Source organism: Mizuhopecten yessoensis, unplaced genomic scaffold, assembly GCF_002113885.1.
Source record: "Mizuhopecten yessoensis strain PY_sf001 unplaced genomic scaffold, ASM211388v2 scaffold11053, whole genome shotgun sequence".
NCBI lineage: Eukaryota > Metazoa > Mollusca > Bivalvia > Pectinida > Pectinidae > Mizuhopecten > Mizuhopecten yessoensis.
Window position 1 is genome coordinate 199,519 of NW_018408855.1, and position 24,889 is coordinate 224,407.

A 24,889-nucleotide genomic window follows, 5' to 3' on the forward strand; every position below is an offset into this window, starting at 1 on the left:
ACAACTATATACATACCAGCGGGTAACACACAGACGAGTATACACGTGGTAAACCAGAGGGAGTAAAACGTTAGGATCTCGGTTGATTGATACGTTTCTCTGAGATATTTAATACGTCTAGGTTTATTATGTCCGATAGCAAGTCAATATAAATACTGAAATGTTTATTATATCAGAGTCTAGCTGGTATGATAACTTGAAATCGTCTAAAGTGATGAAATATTGGAAAGAAAAATAACCCGTATCGGATATCTTATAAAATATGCGTTATTCATACATGTAATAATTTACACTCAATACCATCTCCTTATGTATTTTTTTAAACAGCAAAATACAGACAGAGGCTAATCCTGAACCCAGAGTCAATAAAAAACAGTAATCGATGAGTCACAACAACAAACAAAACATCACGAGAATCTAAAAAAGCAAACAGAAAGCGAAAATACGGAAGTGGAAGTCAGTAAATAGGGAAGGGTACATACGTAACAGCCCGTGTCGGTTGACATTCGAAATGTATAATTCGTCACATCGTTGTACAAATCGCTCACTCAGTCATAGCGACATGTCTAATACGTACATTGTTTTTGTATAAAGTAAAACCTTTGATATTACGTGTACATTGATATAACAGTGTCACACAAACTTCATTAGTATTATCATTCACGTTTACTTCATATGACATAACTCATTGTATTATAAAATAACCTGTAGAATACAAAGTTTGAAAATAATGATGTACATGAGTAGATGCATTTTAAGGGTCCCAACACGTCGCTTCCGTCGCTTTCGTCCGATTTCCTTCCCCTTCGTCCCTTTTCGTCCGATTTTCGTCCCTTTTCGTCCGATTTTTGTCCCTTTCGTACATATTTTGTCCAACTTTCGTCCCTTTCGTCCACGACTTTCGTCCTTTCGTCCAACTTACGTCCCTCGAGAATTTGACGCATTCGTCCGAAACGGATGAATATCAGCCATGTGAGAAGTACTATAAACAGCTACACTTTAGTAAAACCGCAAAAAATATTTTACGTCTACTCGGTTTTATAGATCTTATTTTGAAATGTGAATGCAACTCGGACGAATGCGTCAAATTCTCGAGGGACGAAAGAACGAAAGTCGTGAGGACAAAAGGACGAAGGGACGAATGTCGTCGGGACGAAAGGACGAAAGGGACGAAAAGGACGAAAATCGGACGAAAAGGGACGAAAGGACGAAAGCGACGAATTGGGACACTTAAAATGCATCTACTTATATGTACATTAAAATAACTTAGTCACTCAAACTTCATTATATATTATTATTCACGTAATATTACCTGTAATTTTTCTTCCTGTGCCCAGTCTGACTGACACAGCCTGGACTGGTACCAGCTGGACCTCTATCGAATTATTTATCGTTTTGACTTCATTTTAAACATGTAACACGGGCATATTTAGTGTTCGTAACATCTGTATCTATTAATAACATATTTATCATCTAAGAAGTTTTGCTTTCAAGTTTTGTCATCTGTTGTATTTGTTAAATGATATTAGGACATTCTGATCAGGATCAATCTGTGACATGTGTCGAATTTTCATTCGTGTAACTATGAAAACTGGTCACGACCACCGTACCTAAACAGACGATAACATGGATCGATGGTATTATGATACGCCGGTACGATAAAAATGGTATGATCACGTTACGATGACAGATTGTTATCGGTTCATCGTACATTTATAATTGCTACATGTCATCGTCATCGCGGTACTCGAAGTATGTATCATCGCCACCTGACCGGTGTACCCATTACATCTAGTCATTTACCAATCATCGTCGTATCATCTCCATCGTACATGTACTACACTGAATGTCATCGGTTCCCTACCATCGTACCTCAGTCTACCTATCCCGCCTTTATCTACTATACCCTCGCCAACTTAACATTTCCTATGAAAACCTTTACTCGGACACAAATTTGATTTCATGACTGTAATCAAACGCAAGAAACACCAGATTTAGCGGATATGGCATGCTTGTTTTGATGAACTTAATTTAATTGGTGATACACGAGGTAATATTGTTGCTAGTCTGAAAGTAGGAGACAAAATCAATTACATGTGAACAAGCGGTAGAAGGAGAAGGCAGTTTTTGGTACACTTATAACATAATTTGGAACTTCAAAATTTTATGATGAGTAAAACAGAACATTATCAAAAGCATGTTGATGCAACACTTTCTTGATCTGAAGAAGTAGTTGTGTTCGTAAAAGGATTATATTTGTTTTCATAAACCGCACGCAGTTATCTTTCATCTTGATTTGATTCAAACAAGTAAATAATTGTATTTGATCACCATTGATCAACAGCTGTATTTAGCTGATACGGTTAACGGACACTGCTATAAAACAAACAGGATTTATTAACACCCTCTAGACATACAAACCAGACCAACAGCACACAGATTCCACATAGGGCCTAGTGTTGTTCACACTTCACCTCTACAAAGCGTGGGATTTTAAGGTCATAGGAGTGTATTGATAAACGGAAATAGGAAGTACATCCCTAGTTGAAAATCCAATGTAGGGAGACAGTAACACAATTTCCGCATAATCCAATGTTTAATATTTAACTGATGAATATTGTATGTTTGTTATTGACAGAACAGTGTGTTCTCTCAATATTGAAGTATTTAAAAGCAATCCAGGCATTAATTCAGTTGTTTTTTATCAATGAGTCACATGTGTCCATTTTTCTGTACTTCAGGAAACCGGCAACCTATTTCACTACTATGAAGTTTATCAAGAACGATAACTCTTCCATGCAAAATACTATGTGTATATGGTTTTATTATAAAGCGTCCATTTTTAATCGTTTATAGATTATTTATTTTACACAATTTCAGCATTTATTAAATTGATATACATTAATGCAATACTAATCTATGGCAGTGTCATCTTTATTGACATTATTTTGCCAAACATTGTGTCTTTCATTTTTTTTTCAAAATTCACTGCTTTTTACATAAATTTCTATCTAAAATCCTTAAAATTCTGACAACCTTTATTTTTTTGTGGTAGAAAATTTTCTTTACTTCAAAGCAATATAACTACAAATTTTGAATAAATTCTACTGAGAAATGGCGACACAATCCTATTACCTTAAGCACTTACAGAGCGAGACGTAATTTTAAACAAACACTTGTATTACATAAGACCACAGATTTACTAGATCTGATCACTAGTGTTATTATTGCAAACGTATTTAAGAATTAAGATAAAAACCGACAAAATCTTCTGTGTGTTGTCACATTGTTTTTATGAAATCTAACATCTGATGTATTGAGATGTTCGCCACACTTTTGAGACTTCGCATTGATTTAACATAACTAGACATTTTCATCAACTTTGAGATTTTCCATCGATTAAACACCGCTTGCTATTTCACTCAAACGAGAGAGATATTTTATAGATTTCGCATTGTTTAATGTACATTGCATCCCTCACCTTTGAATTTTACACACCGTTTATTCATTTGAGGACCCCCCACACCTTAATTTTGATTTTTTTTTTCTACCAGCGGAGCTAGGCTATATGCTATATCATTCTAAACTATTTACATGTGCTTTGTCAAAATCATCTTTGATAGATATGACTGTTATTCATGTACATATAGTTATATTTGTAATTTAGGTCAAGCAACAGGAAACCTTATATCACGGTGTATATCAGTGAATAGGAAAAAATAGGTGTCTCCTGGTCTGTCTGTGGACCTCTGAGGATACAGAAACGAATATTTACTGTATACAGTATACTTGAATAGCCAGATATATAGTGCAGCCCAGATTTTCTGTACGACGATGAAGCATTATCCGTGTTTTGGGGCGCTACGGGGCCTGATCAGCCAATGCTTAATTCGATTTATGAATAATTTCAAAATCTTTGGACAATCTGATCACCAATAACTCGATTTTGAAGCAGCACTTTGCTTAACCTAGGTTTATTCTGTATCCGTAATGTCGTATTTAGTTGGCGGAGTTGTCCCTGTGCGGAACACTAGCCCCGGCGTTTGAGAAAAAGAAGTAATGATTTTATCGGATTCCTGTCCGACAATGCAGCTTATTGGCCGTCAGTCAATGTGGTAAGTCCATTCCTGTCAGTCTCCATCATATCTATCATTAGGTTAATTTCTACCAATTTTATAACATTTTCTCTAGCTCTCTTTTTACCCTGATAACATGCCTCTTCCCACCGTAAAACCACATAACAAAATGTTCTGATAACTCGGACATGACTTTGGGGATTCGTCAATTTCACGTCAAGCAGGCGCACATGCGCACGTGATTCTCGTGTTTTCCAGGAAAGGAAACACAATCCAAAATGCACTGTACCTGAGATGAAACAAGGTTTGAAGTTCTACGTACTCCTGGTATGGCTATATCATATTACCTATGATCTGTTCCTAGAGTCCAAACAAAGCGGTTAGGTTACCCGGTTGGAGACAGATATATAGAAACACAACGACAATGGTGGATTGAGTTTCGTCAAAATAAAGGACATTATGTAAATACTACACTCAGAATCAGATTGTCGGATGAGTCATCAGCGTTTATAAAACGAGGCATTTTTTCTATGGCGGATCTATTTACCTACAATTCGAATCTGATGTGATTTTAGAAACTTTGTAAATTGATTTTGGTACATGATTTAATAGATAAGGGAAATCATAGACCACGTGGTCTATACGTTTAGACCAGAGCCTGAGTGACATACATTATTGTCGACATAATTAAGTACGATTTTTTGTACAACTGATAACGCAATGTTCCACAGATTTCTTTTCCATTGTCCGTTAAAAAATGTCGGCTCGCAAAGTACCGTAAATATGTTGTTTATCACTAAAAAACCTATCCATTCTTAGCTTAGTATGCATCCAATTTATTGCACATTAAGTATTTAAATATGGCATACATTGTATTTGCAGAGGTATTAAAACTACTAAACCAGTATATAGCATATAAATATGAATAACCATCACTGTAAAAGTATTTTGGATAATTTTAATTTTGAAACTTCGAGTCAACTTATCAGTTTTTTGTATTTAAACTTGATACAAGTTCATTCTACAGATCCTGTGAGACACCAATGCCGCTTTTGTTTATCGCGATCTACAAAGTTGGACCGGTTGGACCAGAGTTGCTCGTTCATAAAATAAGGTCGGACCTAGTAAGCTTATGCTGCTTTCAGGCTTTTTACTCAAAAAGGTTACATTTAAAAACAGACAAATCGGTTGTTCCGCATAAACGAACTGGTCTCAAATATAGCACTCAAGACCGTATTTAAACACCCTTAAAACTAGACTTTTAAAATGAAATGTGCGTTTATCCGTATTTTAAAATTCAAGGAATATGGTTAAATTTAAGGGAAACTATTACACAACTCCTCCACACTGCCACCATGACCATATACAACGTCAGACACTGATACAATCCGGCGATCATGTACAGTTTGACAACGGAGAAAAAGGTAAATAAATTTGTATTTCTGTGTTACCAAATACAGATGTCCTCTTTGTTTCTGATGTTGCCCTCTGGTACTGTAATATACGTCGTTAGCATGGCCAAGGCAACTTACACCTTAATAGTTTTGCCTAGACCATGTCGTCATGTAAGACAACAAATAGCAAAATTAAGGGTTGACCTTGTTTTACATACGATTGATCAAAGCTCGCGACCAAGGGCAGACTGCTCATAAGCGAAGTGTATCTATATTTTTTTTACATCTGTTTATGTTCTACGTGTATTTACATTTTTATATATCAATTTCAACATTTACGAACCAAAACAATACATACCTGAACAACCTACTGCGAAGTCTGACATTTTAAATGTTTCCGCGGCAATAAAGATATTCCAATAACACACGAAGTTACTTTGAAATTAACCTGTTGAAATGTCCTCTGTGTAATAAGCCAGAGGTTTCCTTTAGCAGTTAACTTTCAAAATGAAAATATTTTGAGACGAGCTTGGGCTGATACTTAACCTAGCGGGCGTAAATGTCGAAACGTACAGTGAGCATGGAGATAACAATCAAAGGGAACAAATACGGCCGAAAGCTACGTGTTCCACGGTCTACCCTGTGAATCGTCCAGCCAGACGTACCGACTATACACAATTAATTATGTCCGACTTATTTTACAGTTGATTTAGATCATTACCAGCTGTTCACTATATGAAATAAAACAAGAAAAACCAATAAAGGAAACCTTAACCATGGCGATTTGAAATTTACGTAGTAACGAATCATTGATGTGGAGCTCGGGGAAACTTACTCAGTCGTGGTGTAGTCCATATGTACGACTGACTATTGCTCTATACGTATTGACTAATTATAACTAGCCAGACGTCATTTGAATATCGAAAAAAAAATCTCTCTTATCTGATACATCACTGACATCGGCGTATTGCTGGTCAAAGGTCAGAACGACCTTGTTTCTGACAGATATATATACACTGTACATGTAAAAAAAATATCTTGTGGATATGTATTGATTAAAAAAACACGCAGTGTGGTCATTTGTTATTGATTTACAAATTACATCCGATGGAGGTATATGTGGATCTTATATCACCATTGACTTCGTTTCTGAGTCAATACGTATACAAATCAAAAGAGAGACGTTTACTTCCGTGTCTATGTGTCTTCAAAATGCTTTCAAGCGGGGATTGTATTTTACCACAGAACGGTAGCCAGTGAAACACATCAAAGCAAGGTTGGCAAATGAAAGAAGTGCGGATGGTCAAAGACATAGCGTGAGGCGAGGGCGATAACTGACTATTATAAGACGACAACAATCACTGTATGAAGAGAAAGATTATAACCAAACATTGAACAACGACGTCATTTTCATTCGAGAACGGGTACTGACAATTATAAGGCGACGATATGACAAACAAAAGACACTTTGTTTTTTTGTAAGACGAAGAGAAATACTGACAAAAAGAGGGCGGAGTTGAAATGTTTGCCCTCTTGTTCAATGCTATGTTTCAAATATGAGACATTGTTATTTTTTCCGTTAACCCCCTACGCTGTAAATGTAAACAATATTTTATTCAAAAGACTAAGAACATAACTAATCAATGGTACACAGCTTACCACCCGGTCACCGTACCGACCTTGGAAAGAACGTCTCGTAATAAATATCGGCCCTTTAAGTGTATGATTGAGTATGCAGCAGACCCGATATTGTGTTGTTACCCAATGATTAAACCTCGTGTAGCTGGTCCGGTACTGTCCTATCCCTTCACTTCTCTTCAAGGTTCACTACTCAAGCTGTCCGGGTTTTATATTTTATTGTTTCTCGGCATTGCGAGGTAAAGCTTTTGCCATTCGTTATAATGTTCGTAGCCTTGTTCGTGTAAATGTGTCAATTCCGATTAGTTTGACAGGTCAGGGACGGCCGGTGAAAGTGTCAGAGAGGGTTCGTACAAACAGTTCATGGACAGCTTATAATAACAGAGCCTGCTGTTAGACTGTCGCATGCATTGTCATCACTGAACTTGTTGAAGGTTAATGTCCAAAAGCAATCTAGATGAACAGAAAAATATTTGTTGTCTACAATTCTGTTGAGCCAGTTAATTATAGAGTAAACTTCGAACTTGTGTATTTAGGAAGAAATGTGTCCTCTGTCCAGGAACTAGAAAACTTGCGTTATACCGAATCCAACACTTAAACAATTTTTTCACACCAATGAAAACAAATATTTTATAAACACATCAGTGAATAATGCTTTTTCTGTCCAGTGTGTTAGTGTATGATCCACCGAATGCTATTCTGATAACTTTAACACCGTGCAAACTCCGCGAACTCTCATATAAATGACCCTTCCTGGTTTCATTTAAGTAAAAAGAGCATTATACCAATTATATAGTTTATTCTCAGCCACAACTGTTGTTTGCTTTATTACGCGGTCGATAAACTGGGATCAACTTTAATTACAACATATTGTATTGACAAAGAGAAGTCAACAGGATTGGACATCAGGCAATGCCTATTTAAGTCCTCTCACTACAGAGACATCAAGCGGTGAACAATTAACACGTAAATAAAGGGCAGTAACTCCTCCAAAAGAAATTGTGTAATGGTGATGTGTGGAGATAGTTTTTCTTTTATATAAGGACTAATCTGATTTACTTCATTTAAATATAATCATACTTTTTATATATCATGATATATATCAAAACTGATATCATATATATGTATGTGACAGAATTGGCTTTATCTCCACAACAGATACAGGGCATACAAAAAACATCCATCACATATTGACCTTCCGCTAATGATGTCCAACAGAAATTACAGCAAATAGATATTTAGTTCATTGTTAAAGTTACATTAAATCTTTAATATATTCAGACTGCTTGTACATTTCCAAAGGCAAAGGAGTCACTTCATATAGTTATTATAGTAACACCTAATTAGTGGTGCCCTGCGGAAAGTACATAGATATTCATCGTAAGTAATTTATAACGATTACGTAATAAAATGAAAACAAAAAACATCAAGTACATTTGTGTATTTGTACTTCTGCTATATCAAAGAAGTAAATGTAGGGTTTTGTTAACAACCGTTTAATTGCTTTTATCTTTGTTCTACTAAAACAAGGAAATATTCAAGCCTCAACCATTGACGTACAAATCTACACTTGATTAATCGTTCGATAAACTGGGGTCGAATACAAGCTCGGTCCTCTTACTTGATTGGCTCGGTCGCTTCCGTAAAGTTACGGACAGTGTGTCGGACTAAATTCCTGGAATAGTCTGTGGAAATTGAAGGTTTATACATGTATGTGTTTCGTTTATACCGACTTACTGAAATAATTCAATATTGTACCTTATCTTAGGAGTTTTTGGTGTGTACTGCTAAAGAAAAACGACGCAGAGGATTAAAACAAGTTATGTGTCGTGTTTCTCCCTTTGCAATTAAATGACGAAACGCACTTCCCTTTTCTGGCGTGTTCGATCGAGTTTTCCGTAAATGACTGGAGTGATGAATCCCATACCTGTATTATATCTAAAACCAATTACATTATAAGGCAATGTAATATATTAACAATACAATTGTGTGTCAAAGGTACTGCACAAACACTATCAGTGAAGGACATGGCGTTTCTGACTGGTCCAGACGTTGGTATAGATGTGTAAAGACCTGTTCACCGTTTGATAGTCCTGTAGTATGAATGCAGTTTCCATTAGGACAAATATAGGAGGTATATGGTCTGGAATGAAAAGAGTGTGTGTAATGTACAAACCAGACCTCTCTAACAGTACTCTTGGGAAGCCACTTCCCCCATTTTACTGCACGTAGTCATTTAATTATTAACTACTAGGCCCAATCCGACGACTATCCGAGCTTTGTCTGGCGATACATTTCTGGTACTACTCTACGAGGGCAGTCATTGGTACAATACAATACCAAAGAGTATATATAAACGCGTCTAGATCTGGGTACATATGTACAACATGTGTACATCTTATTATCACTAAGGAAAACTCCTACACATTTGCAACACATTTCACACTTAACTTCTACATTGTAAACCATCTAGACCCAACCTAAGTCCCTTTAAACACACCAAATAGTCTAATTTTGAAACTGACTAGGTTTAATCCTAATTTTCTTGGAACAGTCTAAATTCTCAAAATACACCCTGTATGAATTAATCTACGGCTTACCTAAGTCAAAAAGAAAACAATACATTCTCTCATTCGTATCCAATATAACAGCCTAATTACTCCAATTCTCAAACCCCCTCAAGTAAACACAGTACCTAGGACACACTGCTTACTCAAATTCTAAACCACTCTTTGCCCTACCATAGTCACGGAATTTTGGCATTATCTTTAAATAACAAAACAGCAAAATGCGAAATAAATCCTCCCAATAAGCTACAACCACCTATTCTTTTTCACTTATTGGTGGTATAGGTATATTTTAATGGTTACAAGTCCAGATGATGTGGTATGTGTGTACAGATGGTCACCATGTAAACCTGTCGAGAATTGTGATAAAGTTTTGAGCTAGTTCCACCACTACTACTCAGTATATTGATGCACCAATCTTTGTCGAAGTCTTCGAGATAAAGTTCAAGAAACTCTCTGCAATACAAAAACACTCATAACACGTTTTAGTTTCCGGTTCACTGAATGGTCCCCGTCTTCGAGCTAATTTAGATGAATCCTGCACTGATGTATTGTGCCGATCTGGCAGAAGTCTGCCCCTGGCCTCGTCATTCCGCTACAGTAGTTTACTCTGGATATAAATTACCCAAATCTTTATTAGAACCTAGTTTTTGTCATGTGTATCACAAATTAATCAATTTATAAAGACACTTTAGAAAGGCACTACAGTGGGGTGCCAATGATATACTGCAATCTGAAGCCATTAATTATCGATTCAGACTTTCTTAAAAATTCTGTTTGCTGTACATGTAAATCCGACAGGAGTAAAGACTAAAGATGGTATTGATTCCATGGAGCACACTTCAAAGATGTGCCGTTTTGTAGAAGTGTAAAAGCTGACAGCATCGCATTCTCCCAACTGCACAAACCCGTATTGTATTTAAATGATCTTGAAATTTGAATCAGTTCCAAAATCAAACCCCAGAGAATTACAGCATTAGCCTGTTACATTGTTCTCCATTAATAGTCCTTTGAACGTAAAATATTAAGATTTGATGGAGTGATACGGGCTTTTTTCGCTAAATATTGCATTTAAATTCAAGTGACAAATCGTTTGATCCTGCATGAAACACAACAGCGGCTCTATCGGATGTTTCTACGGATTGCTGGCTAATGAAGACGGCGACGTGGCTTCAATTTAAACTCGAATACGAGACTATGTGATGCTTGCATTCTGGACGTACTCGGGAACTCTCGTGCACCTTAAGTCAGACGCTGTGACAATAAACAACACGGACTCATGCGTATCGCAACCGCAGATTTGCACTTTCTTCTGCTTATATATAAATAGATAGATCGGATTAATTCGTCTTCTCATCAAACAGTGTATACATCATCGTTCTTTACCGTATGTAAATAGCATGTAGTCTACATACCTTACTCTTATCTAATGGGAGACCCATTCGGAATGCATCGAACTTTTACACATTTCCATTTATGGGTTACGATTAACCTCGTTGATTACATAAGCTTTGTTTGGATCCCCCGTGTGTGGTTCTTAGTACAATGATATTATAGTGGCGAATTTACCATGTCAAGTTCAATGTTCAACACCCACAAAGATTATCTGAAAATTCAAAGATAAGTTAAGTACTCGTTTTTCATCGGCAAAACATTGGATGTGTTTGTAGATAGTAAGGTTAATTTGGGTTTGTACGATGCTATTTTCACTATAAATTGGCAGTGTATTTCTGCGATAGTCTCCTTACGGTAAATGTTTTATCAACTTCACCCAAACCACCGATAGCATGTGCCCTTTCCGACTGTAAAGTGCGATGCCTGTTTATTATTGAGTTAAACTTACATAATATACGTTTACCTCAGCATGTGACTGACAGGACACGCAAAGGACAGTTTCCTGATATACGCGGAAATAACTAGGCAATAACTTTCGCAAATATAATTATGATAGAATGTACCTGCTGGTGCCAAATATATCATATCCATCTACGACATTTGTTGTTGTGGGTATTGCGGTGTATACCGTTGTGGTTCTGTGAATCACACATTGTTTTTGCACAACACCTATTGTTGTAAGGAAACTAGTTTTGTGTAGTATAGACACTTTCTTCTGAACGTAAACGATCGGCCGTAGGATTTCAGATTAAGGTAGGAGGACAGAGCTTGCCATTTGGAGGCAGATGCATTCAAAATTATTGATATGTCGTTTCCCGTAACACCCCCGGTTTTTTTTATACCAAACTGGAGCTAGTATGCGTCAGTTATATTGTACAACGGAAATGTGCAAAAAAAAAGCAATCTGTTCATGACTGGGAAGGTTCGGTTCTTACCTGTCTATAGAGGTTATGGCCCTGTCTGACTGAGAAGGTTTGATTTTCGCCTATCTGCGAGGGTTTGAATCCTTTCTGTCGTAGAATGACGTGATCCTTACTCTCCTGTCTGAGGAAATTTCCCCAACAAAATGTACCTGCCTAACGCGTGTTTGTTCCAGTCCGTCAGGCTTAGGTAAAACTGTCTGGGAGTATTGTATCCCTTCCGGTCTAAAAGGTTTTGGTTCCTACCTGTCTAGAAATGTTTTACTTTTTACCTGTCTGATGGGGTTTGGTTCCTGCCTGTCTCGGGGCATTTGCCTCCTAACAAGACCGTTAGCATAGCAATCGTAAACATCCTACATGCCCCATACAGCGCTAGGCTAGTTCGTTATATACTGACGGTACACAAAACAACGTTAACAGATGTAGAATACATCTTGTGTATTGTTTCAGGTTGAGCTTACAGCGTAGTTAGCAGACAACTGAGCAATTAGCCAAAACTTCTGGGAAATAACAGGAATGTAAGTGATGATTGCGCAAGTCAACAGACTGATGACTAGGCCGTAGAAAAAGCTTTTTGTGTCGGGTGAGGAGTGACCCTTAACATTTACATGAAAGGCATCGTGACATTGTAGCGAGCAACGTTATACATTGAGCGATTTACCATTGATAAGGAAGACTGTTTTAGTTGACATCACGATCTGTGTTATGCTCAGTGATATAGCAGTGATCAGCGATTGCAATCAAGAGCATAGCTAATGTGTATACACAGGCTGTCAGATCCTGTTTGAGATTCTGTTTTTAATGAAAGCATGCCCCTTCTTAGTTATAGTATGTCCAACATGAACTGACAACGTTTCCCTGCCATTACGAAGGCCAACACGCCTGTTATAAAGGAAAGCACGACAGATATTGACTTATTTACCATATTTTCCTTTCGAAAACAATGAAACATGAAAACAGAAAAGGCTTTCTCAGGATATGTTTCGAGTGTTGCAAGACACCAAATCCCATGCCTATGCCCATTGCCATTTGTTATTATTCTATAACTGTGTATATCATCTTAATGGTATTTTAACATGCAACACTTTCAAACGACACTATGTTTGAGTATTTAACAAAACAGGGCCGTATACATTTATGTGTATGTCTCCTCTTGGCCTCAGTTGTTACCGACAGCTGACATCGTGTTTGTTGATTCCTGCTGGCATTGGTCATATTCAGAAAGAAACCTTGCTTATACAACTTTAAACTCAACCTAAGGTTATGCCGATAGAGGGCAGAACATCAATAGCTCCTCTTTTCAATGTCATAATGCCGACAGAGGAAATAGGGTACAATTCGGTAACAGCCAGCATCGTATGATTGCTAACAGAGGGCAGTAGTCTCGACTTCCGGTCCCTAAGGTATATCCGGTGATGTGGTACTCAAACGTTTTCACCGTCCGCACCACCGGACTAGTATCTCCGTGACCTACATCAGGCATCCTTCCGTCTCCAGAGTATCGTATTTAAATTCAGATTTATACACGACTTGTTAGCTTTAATTCAGATAGGATGTCTTACTTTTATATGTTCCCCATCGCTTAAGTTGACTTGGAAATTCAAAAAGGAAGGACACGACTTTGTCAAATGACTTGTTTTAGTACCCATTCTTTGAAACGTAATGAAAACAAAAATAAGGGAACAAGTTTGAGATGACTTTCAGCGGTAAATGAATTTACGTTTTATCATCTTGACTAAAGGTCACGGTGTCAGCCAGCGATATATATATATATTACTATGGATTTTGTGGTGATTAGATGCTATTTTGACGGTAACCTTGTACAGTAGTCATCAACATGTTATTACAGATGTACGGCCTTCTTTACGATAGAAGTCACCGGGGCGTCTCGCAAAATATGCCATGCATATACCATCATTTATGTTAATTATGATTATTAGTTTCAATCATGATTTCATTGTTAAAACAAAAGGAGAAGCTAGTAATGTCAACTTCGCCCTACTAGCTTCGGCTACAGGGAATGTTCCCAGCTCACCGACTCTAGAGTCTTCGGTCGGTGTATTATCTCTACCGTACATTGTTCCTATTGCACATTACACTGCCGAACGCTGGGTTTCCTGACGGTTGCAATTTTTGCCGTCATTTTATACATTGTAGGGTGTTACCAAGATTTCCGGAAACGTAACTCAGCAAGCCGACGTGTTATCCCAAATATGGCCTAAATAATTAGTTTCGGTATATCTGTATGCGAGATTTTCTCAAAACAAGCAATTTTGCTAAAGACATGCTTTCATTTTAAGTCTGAAATGTTCGGTGTTGATGTGGGCAATTGTTATGTGTAACGTGCCCCGCCAGACAAAGACCTGAGCAATCTGAAACAAAGCAGTTTTATATACGAAAAAAGCCTCAACAATGATACCCCCTGGTTTCATATTACCGGCTTATCGCAGATGTTTTATTGGTTCAGTTGCACAGAGCATTGATCTGAAGCAAAATATTAAAAATTTCAACAAGACTGTATCAGAAGCAATATTTACACTCAGAAGAGCGGAATACGGACTATCGCGTCACAAGATTAATGCTTAGTGAAGCATTGTCGGGCACTGTGGCCAAGCAAATCATCATACGACAATGTACCATACTCTATTTATTATGGAAACAAAAAGGGAAATAGAACATAACAATTCTACAGTACAATATAATATGAAAAAGTACAGTTGACGTTTGTTTAATTACTTCTCGGAGTGTCACGTGACTGACAGGAATTAGCGCCAATCGTGCGGCCATGTCTGTGTCGAGAGATGAGTAAGCCCATCAACCCAGTATGTACATTGTACCCTTGCAGCAACACAAACACTGGACAGGATATTTGATTATGAGAAATTGGAAATAAAATTAATGGCAACGCTACAGACAAAGAAAATAGCTCATTCCTGTGCTTTAATGGGTTTTACGCCCGTATTCCGAAGTTGCATTTTCAATTTAGTTTGAGCGTTGTATGTGTTAACCTTGATAAACGTTTCATGTAAGGATGTTTCAATCATTAACTAGAGCCTAATGGACTTAAACTACCGCGCAGTTGTAGATGGATTACCCACTGTGCGTGACTTACAATGTTAGACATGCTAGGTGTGCATGTCGACAACATGAAACATGCACGACCCCAGTATTCAATTAATGCAAGTATTAGAACTTCATAGAACGTGTACTCCAACCTGTATTAACCGTAATCTTAAATGGTATGTAGTACTATCTGATTAACTCTAACTTGAGTGTACATTACGTAAGGGCTTGAAATAGAAATATCATTACTGATGATATAAAATGCCATTTCGTTCTGTTACGGAAGGCGGACAATTAATTACCTCTTTAATTATTTTACTATAATTATGTATATTTTTAAATGTTTATATGTACATTACCTAATATAATACTGAATATATATGTTTTTTCTGAAACATATACCTATTCTAATAATAAAAACTGACTAGCACGTGTTAGACTATGTACACACGTTGATCGTATGGCCTGTATACGTTGTATCTGTACCACTCTGTAACTGTATATGTTATCGATACCAATCAACATTTGATATTTTTGTTGGGAAGAATCGTAAACAAATATTATCTGTCTATAATTTAAATGTAGAACAAGGGAGACACGAAAACATTGAATGGAATCTTAGAGTTTGTAATGTCCAAGATATTATAATTTGAGTCAAATATTTTTTGCACTTTCTATGTAATAAAACAATTTGTTTAAATTTGTATTAATGTCCCATGATAGAAATACAACAAAAGCAGTGAACTTTGCAAAATATATCAAAAACAGCTTATGCAAGAAGGACACAATAATTTTCAATACTTTCACTCTCCAAACATGTCATGCTGTATGTATTTGTAATTGTGATGTGCATTTCTAATGTTTTGTTCTGTAAAGTTCATAGCAAATACTTCCATTGTTGTTACTTTGTAACCGATGAGTCGAAAGACTCAAGGCTCTAAAGAAGACATCGTAAGAGGCGACAAATGAGGAACTAGGCAGCTGGTTTCCCTCTATGAACTACAAATGATCTGATGAATCAATTATAATGCCGGGAGGGGATAGGGGCATTGTTTTCTTTTTCATATCTTTGCCACAACTTGTGTACTTCAGTTTTTCTCTTGGCAAAAATGTCCCTTTAACATAGTACATGTATGTCTTATCAGTTTTGGCCGCGGTTTATGACATTACAAATATTAGTCGCTAAGATCGTATCCAACCATATAAAATGAATTATTTTTTGTTATTGAGTTATTTTCAAATTACCAAATCACATAATAAACAAATAGAACACTAACTGTTTTGCACTTTCCGTGATACTTTTCTGTTTCTACCCCTCCACGGCCTATTTATTATATTCTTTGGGCTTGATGTAAAGTCTTTAAACAAATGTTAAAGAACGATAACAGTTGAACTTTTCATTATATTTTGATCTGAAATTAGCTCTGTTACCTTTGCAGCAAACCTTTATTGCACGTAAAGTTTAAACAGCGCCATATTTCACACCCTGTTTACAGAAAATCATCATACAGTTATAAAGGAACAGGTTCTGTGGCTGTATGTCAGTTTAACTACAGAGGTGCAGCTCGGTCTGAAACTCATTATATTCCATTACCAAGTAAATACGGTAAGCAAACCAGTATGTTAATGCCATAACCAAACTTGTTTACAATTAAATACATTGAAAAGGCGTCTTTATGATATAAGACTGTGTTTTTATATAACTGGTACGATTTCAGTTTTAATCGGTTCGGTGCATTACGCGGAACTCGCTGAAATCCCATTACATCTACGATAGACACTAATGACAGGATCTTTATGGTAACACCCCGAGGGAGCTATGTTTTATGGCACAATATCTGTTTAAATTAAAACGATTCTAATGCCATATATGTTCATAAAGCAGAAGTGATGATTATTTACCGACCATTGCGCGATATTCAGTGAAGTAATTTGACGACCGTATTGCAGGTTGGTGTAATGTATGGCTGAGGTCCCCCTGCGGCTACCTGTCAGTATAACGTAACTGCGGAGGCATACAGATGCTGAGTGCTTCGGTCCCAAATACAATGGCCGGTATTGTATAATACCAGTATTAGTAGAGTGCATCTCATGTGGCCAGATACAATTTAAAAGGGAACAAAAAGAAAAAGAACATAAAACAACAGATGGACGTGTATTGTTGTTACTTATTTACATTTGTGATGCAATGTCACAATGTACACCTAGCAGATCAGTTTCGGGTCATCAGACCAAGGACAGAAATGAGTAGTAATACGAACGTGAACAAAACGTACACAAACAATACGGAAGTCACGCAATGAATGGTCTCTTTGGCCATCCCACAGGTCAATGCTTATAAGTAAAAAGTAAGCTCTCACTAGGCCACTGTCCGTTTTAAATGGAATTTCTCTATCAGTGTCATCCGGCTCAAGTAACACGACCAGAAAACTCAGTCACAGGAAAAGACACGTTCTTTGAGCTGTTCCACTGGTCAGACAAACATTCAGGTGAATCTTGTGAGGATTTTGTCTATTTTGATGGGGGTTTTTTTCAAAAATAAACATTAAACTTCTTTCAGATGCGGTTCATAGGTATAATTAATGCCTTCTACATGAAAAATGAAAATACATGAACCACATATTTAAGCAACTAATGCTGTACTTTAAATCAATAAAGCACTCTCTCGGTAATCTGATACTATCAGTAGTGTTTAAGTGGACCATCTGTATTACAAATGTACCTAATGAAGAGTCGTGCCCCATCACTATCACCCGCGCATTAATTGTAATGATACATTTTATCTGCATAAAGAGTGATAACGTTCCATTTTTTTTATAGATTTTATCTATTGATACAATTAAACGTCCTATCGAAGTCCCACTCGTATTAAAACTAATGTTATACACGGAGAAACGTGATAATGTAGTGTCGTGTTCAGAGAAAACAGAATTGGAAACCTTATACCTCTTGGAAGTGAAGAAAACGAGTTCCCATTTTGATAATAAACGTCCTCAATTAAAAGTAATGTAATAGAAGAAATGGGAATGAACTTTTGTATTCATTTTGTATTATCTGCGTACAGATAATGTGGTAAAACTCTCTTATCATTAAATTACACACGATTTTACTTTTATAGAAAGTTCAAGTACCTGGTATTACCAGTAGGTAGCTGGCACATCACACGTTCCCAGCCAAGTCAATTCTACACCATTTAGCACTTGATATTATTTCTGTTTCGACGTTCGTATGTATTCTGATATAAAACAAACGTCGATGTCGTTTTACAAGGAAACTACAATAGCATTGCATACTGTGTATACATTTAAACCTTTCTGTTGTAATCATCCGTCCATCCCTCTCCAGACAGCTACACATACCGATTAACGTTGTGTTTGTCGAGACATCGGGTTCCGAACTATCGGAGTCTATATCCAAACAGCGAAACATCCGGAGTAGCGGAGCCTTTGTCCAGGGTGAGATCTCCTGACTGTCCGAGACCCCAGACAGTGAAACTTCCGGACTTCCGGAGTTCATGTTACGCCAATGCTTTTTTAGGAGGTTTCAGTCTTGGCAACAGTTAAGTTCGTATGGAGACAAGTATGCCTAAATAGTCATTCTCCAAAAGCAAAGGTATATGAGAACCATAATACAAAGATTTCAACTTGCAATATGGGGGTAGCATATCTTGCAAGTCAGTCGTTTCTTTCCTCCGAACGTCAACAGGTTATCAGGCTAACCTCCAGATCGTTGCATAATGTATAATTGAATTGTTATATTGTACATGTACCTAACACCAGTAAACTCTGAAATGTGTGCGCAATACCTGTAAAAATGATGACGTACCTACATGTCCTACATCTATCTTGTTGTATGACCTCGAAAACTGTGATTAAAACACTAATTGATTAAGAAGGTTCGGGTTTACATATTCATAAAGGCATGTTAACATAGCTACATCTGGGAATAGAAAATTCAGGGTTAGTTGGGCGCCTGACCCGACATCATTGGCAACATAACTAGGGACTTGTGTCCCTTGAGGAAGAGAAGGTCGAGGTATTGGACGGATCGTCAATACTATATCTATCAATGGAACAAATCATCCACTTGAACTCTATTTCAGGGGAATAATGCTGTAGATATCAGAGAACGAAATTGTTACACTCGCTAATTCATTTGCATCTGTTTATATCACTTAAACCAAAAACGATTCATGATGATAAAATATAAATGTTTAAAGGACGCTTTGTAACTATGGAACTTCAGTTTGACCAGCTTTTCTGCCACTCACTGCAAAGTTTTTTTCTGATGTAGTTCCAACGCCATTGGGACTATCATCTGCAACCCCTTATTTATATTTGCAGAGGTGCAACAAAGAGAGGCGCTAGCTCCTTTTTTAAACCCTCGAAAAGTTTTTCAGCAGTGATAATTGTCTTTGAAATTAATATATGTCACTCCTTTTACTCCCATAGTCATACCATTTAAATATCCAGCAATACAAATGTAGCTATTGTAAAGTTATCGACATGACAATGGCGACAAAATAAAACTACGCCCTCGTAAAATATTGTTTAGTTCAGTGAATAATTCGTGTTTCCCTAAAACCAGGTCAATAGATACTTTATTATACCAAACTATAATAATGACACAACAGGAATCTGCGACATTGTTGTCGTTTGCTTCAGACATGTGTGAATTTCAAGTGTCGTGCCTTTTGCTCCTTTTACGACGGAGGCCCCAAATAAGGGAAATATAGTCGGGGAAATTCGAGCGCGTTAGGGAAACACGATGGATTTTCCCGAATCAGGTGGTCTTTATACGGTACAATGCTACCAACTCAGACATGTAGTTAAATGATTTATCATGTGACATTATAAACGCTATTTAAGATAATTCATATAAATATTCAAGTATACATTGAGAGTCTTTGGCTCAATTGTTTTGAGATTTAAACAAGCCGGCTATTGATAAAGTAGACAGTTTAATCGTGTAATATCGATAAATCCCTATGGGACAATCATCATGATGCTGTGTATTAAAGTGCATAAAACAACATCAACAACAAGAACACTGAAATCGGAATTTGAAAATAAAATCTACATTGAAAAGTTGCACATGATAAATTAATTATTTACATGATTTTGATTGGTATGAAAATTCCCTAACAATTTTATAGACACAATTTGGCTGAATTATAACAAACTAACAACGGTAGTAATTTGACTGGAACGCTTGCAATAACTGCTCCATCAGACAGTCAGGCATCACTGATTTTAATGAACTTATTTAATCGATAAATAAATAATTCAATTTGAAGGTGTATCACATTGTAATGTGTATACGGCTACACGTACAGTCTTACTTACCGATGCATTGCAGACCTGGTAGCTTCATCGGAAAGGCTGCTGACACAATGGTGATAAAGCTCTAATAATCGGCCATCACTCAGCATTGCAACAAGACGTTAGCGTTGTTACTTAGGGAACTCGACGACACCCTTTCGTGTGTTGATAATTACATAAAGACACAGATCAGAGAACGCGTCAATGATATAAACAGACGAATAAGCGATGTAAACACCACAGAGGGTTAGCGTTAATTACATAAACACCGTCATACATCTCCGACAGCAGACTCTCGTAAATCGTCCGCATGCTTTGTAAACGTCTCAGTGACTGCAGACGAAGACATCTCTCAAGCGGGTTTGTATATTATAGAAATGTTTGAAACTGACGAAGGTATACTTAAACAGATGTGGAAGTACATTATATCTACAGGAAATAAACGATTACATCAAAAAGCTCTAACTTGACTGGAAATATTGTTTAACTAATTTGTAAAAAAAAAAAAAAATACCAACACCTTGTTTGTGATTCTGAAAAGAATGTAGTAAATGTACCAAAAAGATAAGGGTACTCCTGTTTCTATATCTCACGCACGACGCGCATTCATTAGTTATAAATAATGATTTAAAAATGTGTTAACCTGTTTCGGGGAGGTACGCTATTATTACGAAGAGGCCAGTGTGAAGGGCAACTCTAGAATCTTCTAGTGCTTAACCCTGCAAATCGTACCAAAATCTTTTCTGTGACACACCCTAGGTTTAAGGGTACCGTCAATTACCTTTGTCAGAACGCTCGACTGACGTTAGGTATTTAGTCAGGGTTCTACTGCTGTCATGCATGAATGTGAACCTTGCTGACTCCAATCGGCGACGTCTTCTGAAGAATTCCTGCCACGTGAGGTTTCCTCGGGACAGTCACGTACCGGGATACCAGAGATAGGTTTAATCACTGACAACACTTCTATGACCTCTATACAGATGTCTTAATATATACTCAGCCCTTAAATGCAATTTTGCATTCTGTTATGTAATACTACCCGATGTGAATGAAATATAACTTGTCTATATAACACAGAGGCTGTTTGCTGCTCGTTACTTATCCCTCGTGTTCAGTGTGAACACTCAACAGAAACAATGCCTGAGTAGGTTTCCAATACAGTATTAATCAACATTCTATTATGATGTAGAGGTACGAACACAAGAAAGCCCGTATGCAAGCGCTTCCTAATTTTCCATCATTTTGTATCAATTCAAAAGATGTATTTTAAAGTAATCTGTTCCATCATTGTATAAAGGACGTGTCACAGTGTCAACAAATAACTATCAGAATAGGATCCAAGATTGACACGTACCACCGGAAGTGACGACATACCAACCTAAAAGGAATGATCTCATGGATGTTTACAAATAAGGAGGTAAAACCATGTATGAACAACTCAGCAACTAAACCAGCTTCCAAAAGCTTTAAAATGTGAGGAAACCAAAGGTAGCCATTGGTCAAGCAGGTCTATATTGTCCATTAAGGCTTCGTTTCCATAAGGTTCTGTAATAATAACGCGGTGTTCTCATTCTAAGTCATTCCTTCCAAACCGTTTTGTACTAACACTGTGTTTTCAAAACCCGAGTGTCTGGACTTACGCAATTGAATTGAAAATACACTAACAAGATGGAATGAAGAGTAACACTTCGGTGTAATTTCGTGTACAAGTTTACAATCTCGACGACCGTAACTTATCGCCATGCTGACAGATATCGACAACGAATATTCCACAGACCATGGGGATAAACAAAGACATGAATCGTCTTGTATAACAACCTTCAGGCTCCGTAAAAAAATAAGATTTGAGCAAGGAAATTGATTCTGCCATACGGGTAACAAGATTTTGTTGGTTCAAGCAGAGCAAAAAGATTAGCTGTCAGAACAGTTTACAAAAGCAGTCTTGCCAACGATTACTTGGCCCGCTCTGTATTCCTGAAATATGTAGGCCAATAGACGGGGCGTTACTTCCCCTGTAAGCCACTAGTTCGGTCTACCTTTCACCGATATTTTGGCACGTTTCTCTCGATCCTAGCTCGGACGATCTGTCTCACTATCGGACGCACTGGACACAAAATTATGGTGTAATAGAGACCCTCAAAAATAACTTGGTAAGAAAACGCCATACTTCCACTAGACCACGTGACAAATGCGTCAGGCCAAGAAACGACGGGCTTCCATTATAGGTGAGGTTGTTGAACGGTGTTGGATACGTCAAATGGTTTGGAATAGGTCACCGTAAGTCATTATCATTTACAACAGAATGCCAAGCACAGCTAGATCACGTTGTGTTAATATAGTGTAAACATATCACCTTTACAAAATGTTAATCAGTTTGTTGGGATAGACACGCTAGTTCGTTACCAATTTACCTGGGAACAGACACATGTTCAAGCAAATACAATAAGTATGGGTCAGTGGTAGGTGTTCGTTAATAAACAATGTTTTTTTAACATACACATATATAAACAGGCAGGTATTATTTTGGTACCCGTTATTATCACACCGTGTAATCCATCTTTCAGTTGTCTGACATTCACCAAAAATAAACAATGGTTGGTGCATAATTACGATTTCAACTGAATTCAAATAAATGTATTGGATAAGATGCAGAGAACATTTGGCAGGTTAAAGTGACATGAGAAATTTACAAACTTGTTTTTATAAATATCAAAACAGTTTTATTAGGTAATATTCAGAACCCCTCCCTAACACAGTTATCTACGTACTACGTAAGCTATCTCTGTGTGACGTCAAACATACTGATGTGATCGATTTTATTATCTATTGTCCAGAAAATTGCACATGTCACCTGATTAATTCTATTACAGTGTTACAGAACGTACATCACGATGTACAATGTGGGCGTGGTCTGTTAACTGTTCTAGTTTACCATGTCTGGAAATGTGTGTCACACTTAACATCACAGAGCCTCGACATCAGCCATGCATCTTTATCTACTAGGGAAGCAACGCTGTTGTGTATCGAGACATCAATAACTAAGGTTTAACAGCGTCAGTACTAGATCGACATACTTCAATTATAACCCATTATCAATATATAACACTAACGATACTCGACAAACAGATCTTTAACGCTTTGCCTTAGATTGAGTAAAACTTCAAGTTGAAAATGATCTCTTAATCAAGAGATAACTACTTAGGGCTGGTGTGATACAGATGCTCAGTGCTGTATACAAGTACTCTGATCCCGGGCGCCCTCAAGTTATAAAATCGGTGCCTCCTTCGAGCGATGTTCGATAGCGTTGAGCAATGGTTGTGTAACGAGAGATGCACTTGAATCAGACCGGCTGGAGAGGTGTCGGGTTAATCTCTGTGGTTTGTTGTAACGTTTGATTGTACAATATCCTTCAAAATTAACAAAAAGCGTTTATCTATGGGAAATTCACAACTGTTCTGAAAATGACGTAAAACAGACAATATATAATGTTGAAGCAGTGACTTTTCTGAGGCTTTAAGGATTCAAATCAATTACATCGTGTATTACTCCTTGATTCAATAATGGGTTTCACTTCTCAAGTATTGAGGTCTGACTTAAGTATGAGACAATTACCATTTACAATACATTTACAATATGAAACTAACATCAAGATTGTGTTGTTGGCAAATATAAATGCAACTCTTTTAAAAAAACCATAATATTAACGATATTTTGAAATATATCAATATGCACAGGTACATTGTACATTGAAAATTAAAATTATTTAAGGATTGAATTCTGTTTTGTTGAGGTTTATGGTGTATAAACCTCAAGCGGTCTTGAGACAAATTTTATGAACTACAAAGCAGTTAATTTTGAATTTGTGTCAAGACCCATTGAGGTTTATACCCCATAAACTTCAACAAAATGGGATTCTATCCTTATATTTACATTCAGAGCGTTATTGATATTTGATCGGATAATTTCTAAATATCGGTCTTGTGCAAGTCGAACACTAAGGAAGGTATCGAAAGTTATGACGTCATCACTCACTGTGAGACGTCGTCCTGGTAAGATGAATAAGCAAATTAAGATGTAAATTGTTTTTGAATTCAATTGAATACTTCTGACCAAAAAACATCAAATTGAACACAATCTGTGAATGGAACTACTTCTCGGGCTCCGCGGAGTAACAGAGTAATCAGGTTGATAATATGCTGATGTATTCATACGCCAACTGAAAAGTTCATTGAACAATAACTTTTAACATTTTACGTAGGTTTATTGAGTCCAAGTTCAGTTGAAATGTAAATATTATAAATTTGCAAAACTATGTAAACACTCTCAGGTTACAAAATATAAAACACGTCTGTTTCTGATTTATATACAGTACATAACTAACAAATGAGCGTTTACTAAGGTAAACAACCTACAATATCCAACAAAAGATCTTCTCTATTAAATAATAGATATAGAAAAGGAGCTTACTCATCAAATAAAAGATGGAGAAAAGGAGCCCACTCGTTAAATAAAAGA

General features: G+C 36.9%; 1 protein-coding gene across 2 annotated transcripts in view; it reads right to left on the reverse strand.

Annotated features, from left to right (window-relative positions):
• Positions 1-24,889, reverse strand: part of LOC110465093 (5-hydroxytryptamine receptor-like) — a 154,355-nt gene that overhangs the window by 57,304 nt on the left and 72,162 nt on the right. Inside the window, exon 1 of one of the 2 annotated variants that reach the window (XM_021520676.1) lies at positions 12,006-12,389. The exons of the other annotated variant lie outside the window; for it this stretch is intronic. The gene's annotated coding sequence lies outside the window, so the exon portion shown is untranslated. Of the gene's footprint in view, positions 1-12,005; positions 12,390-24,889 lie in introns of those variants that run through there. 2 annotated transcript variants of the gene reach the window in all.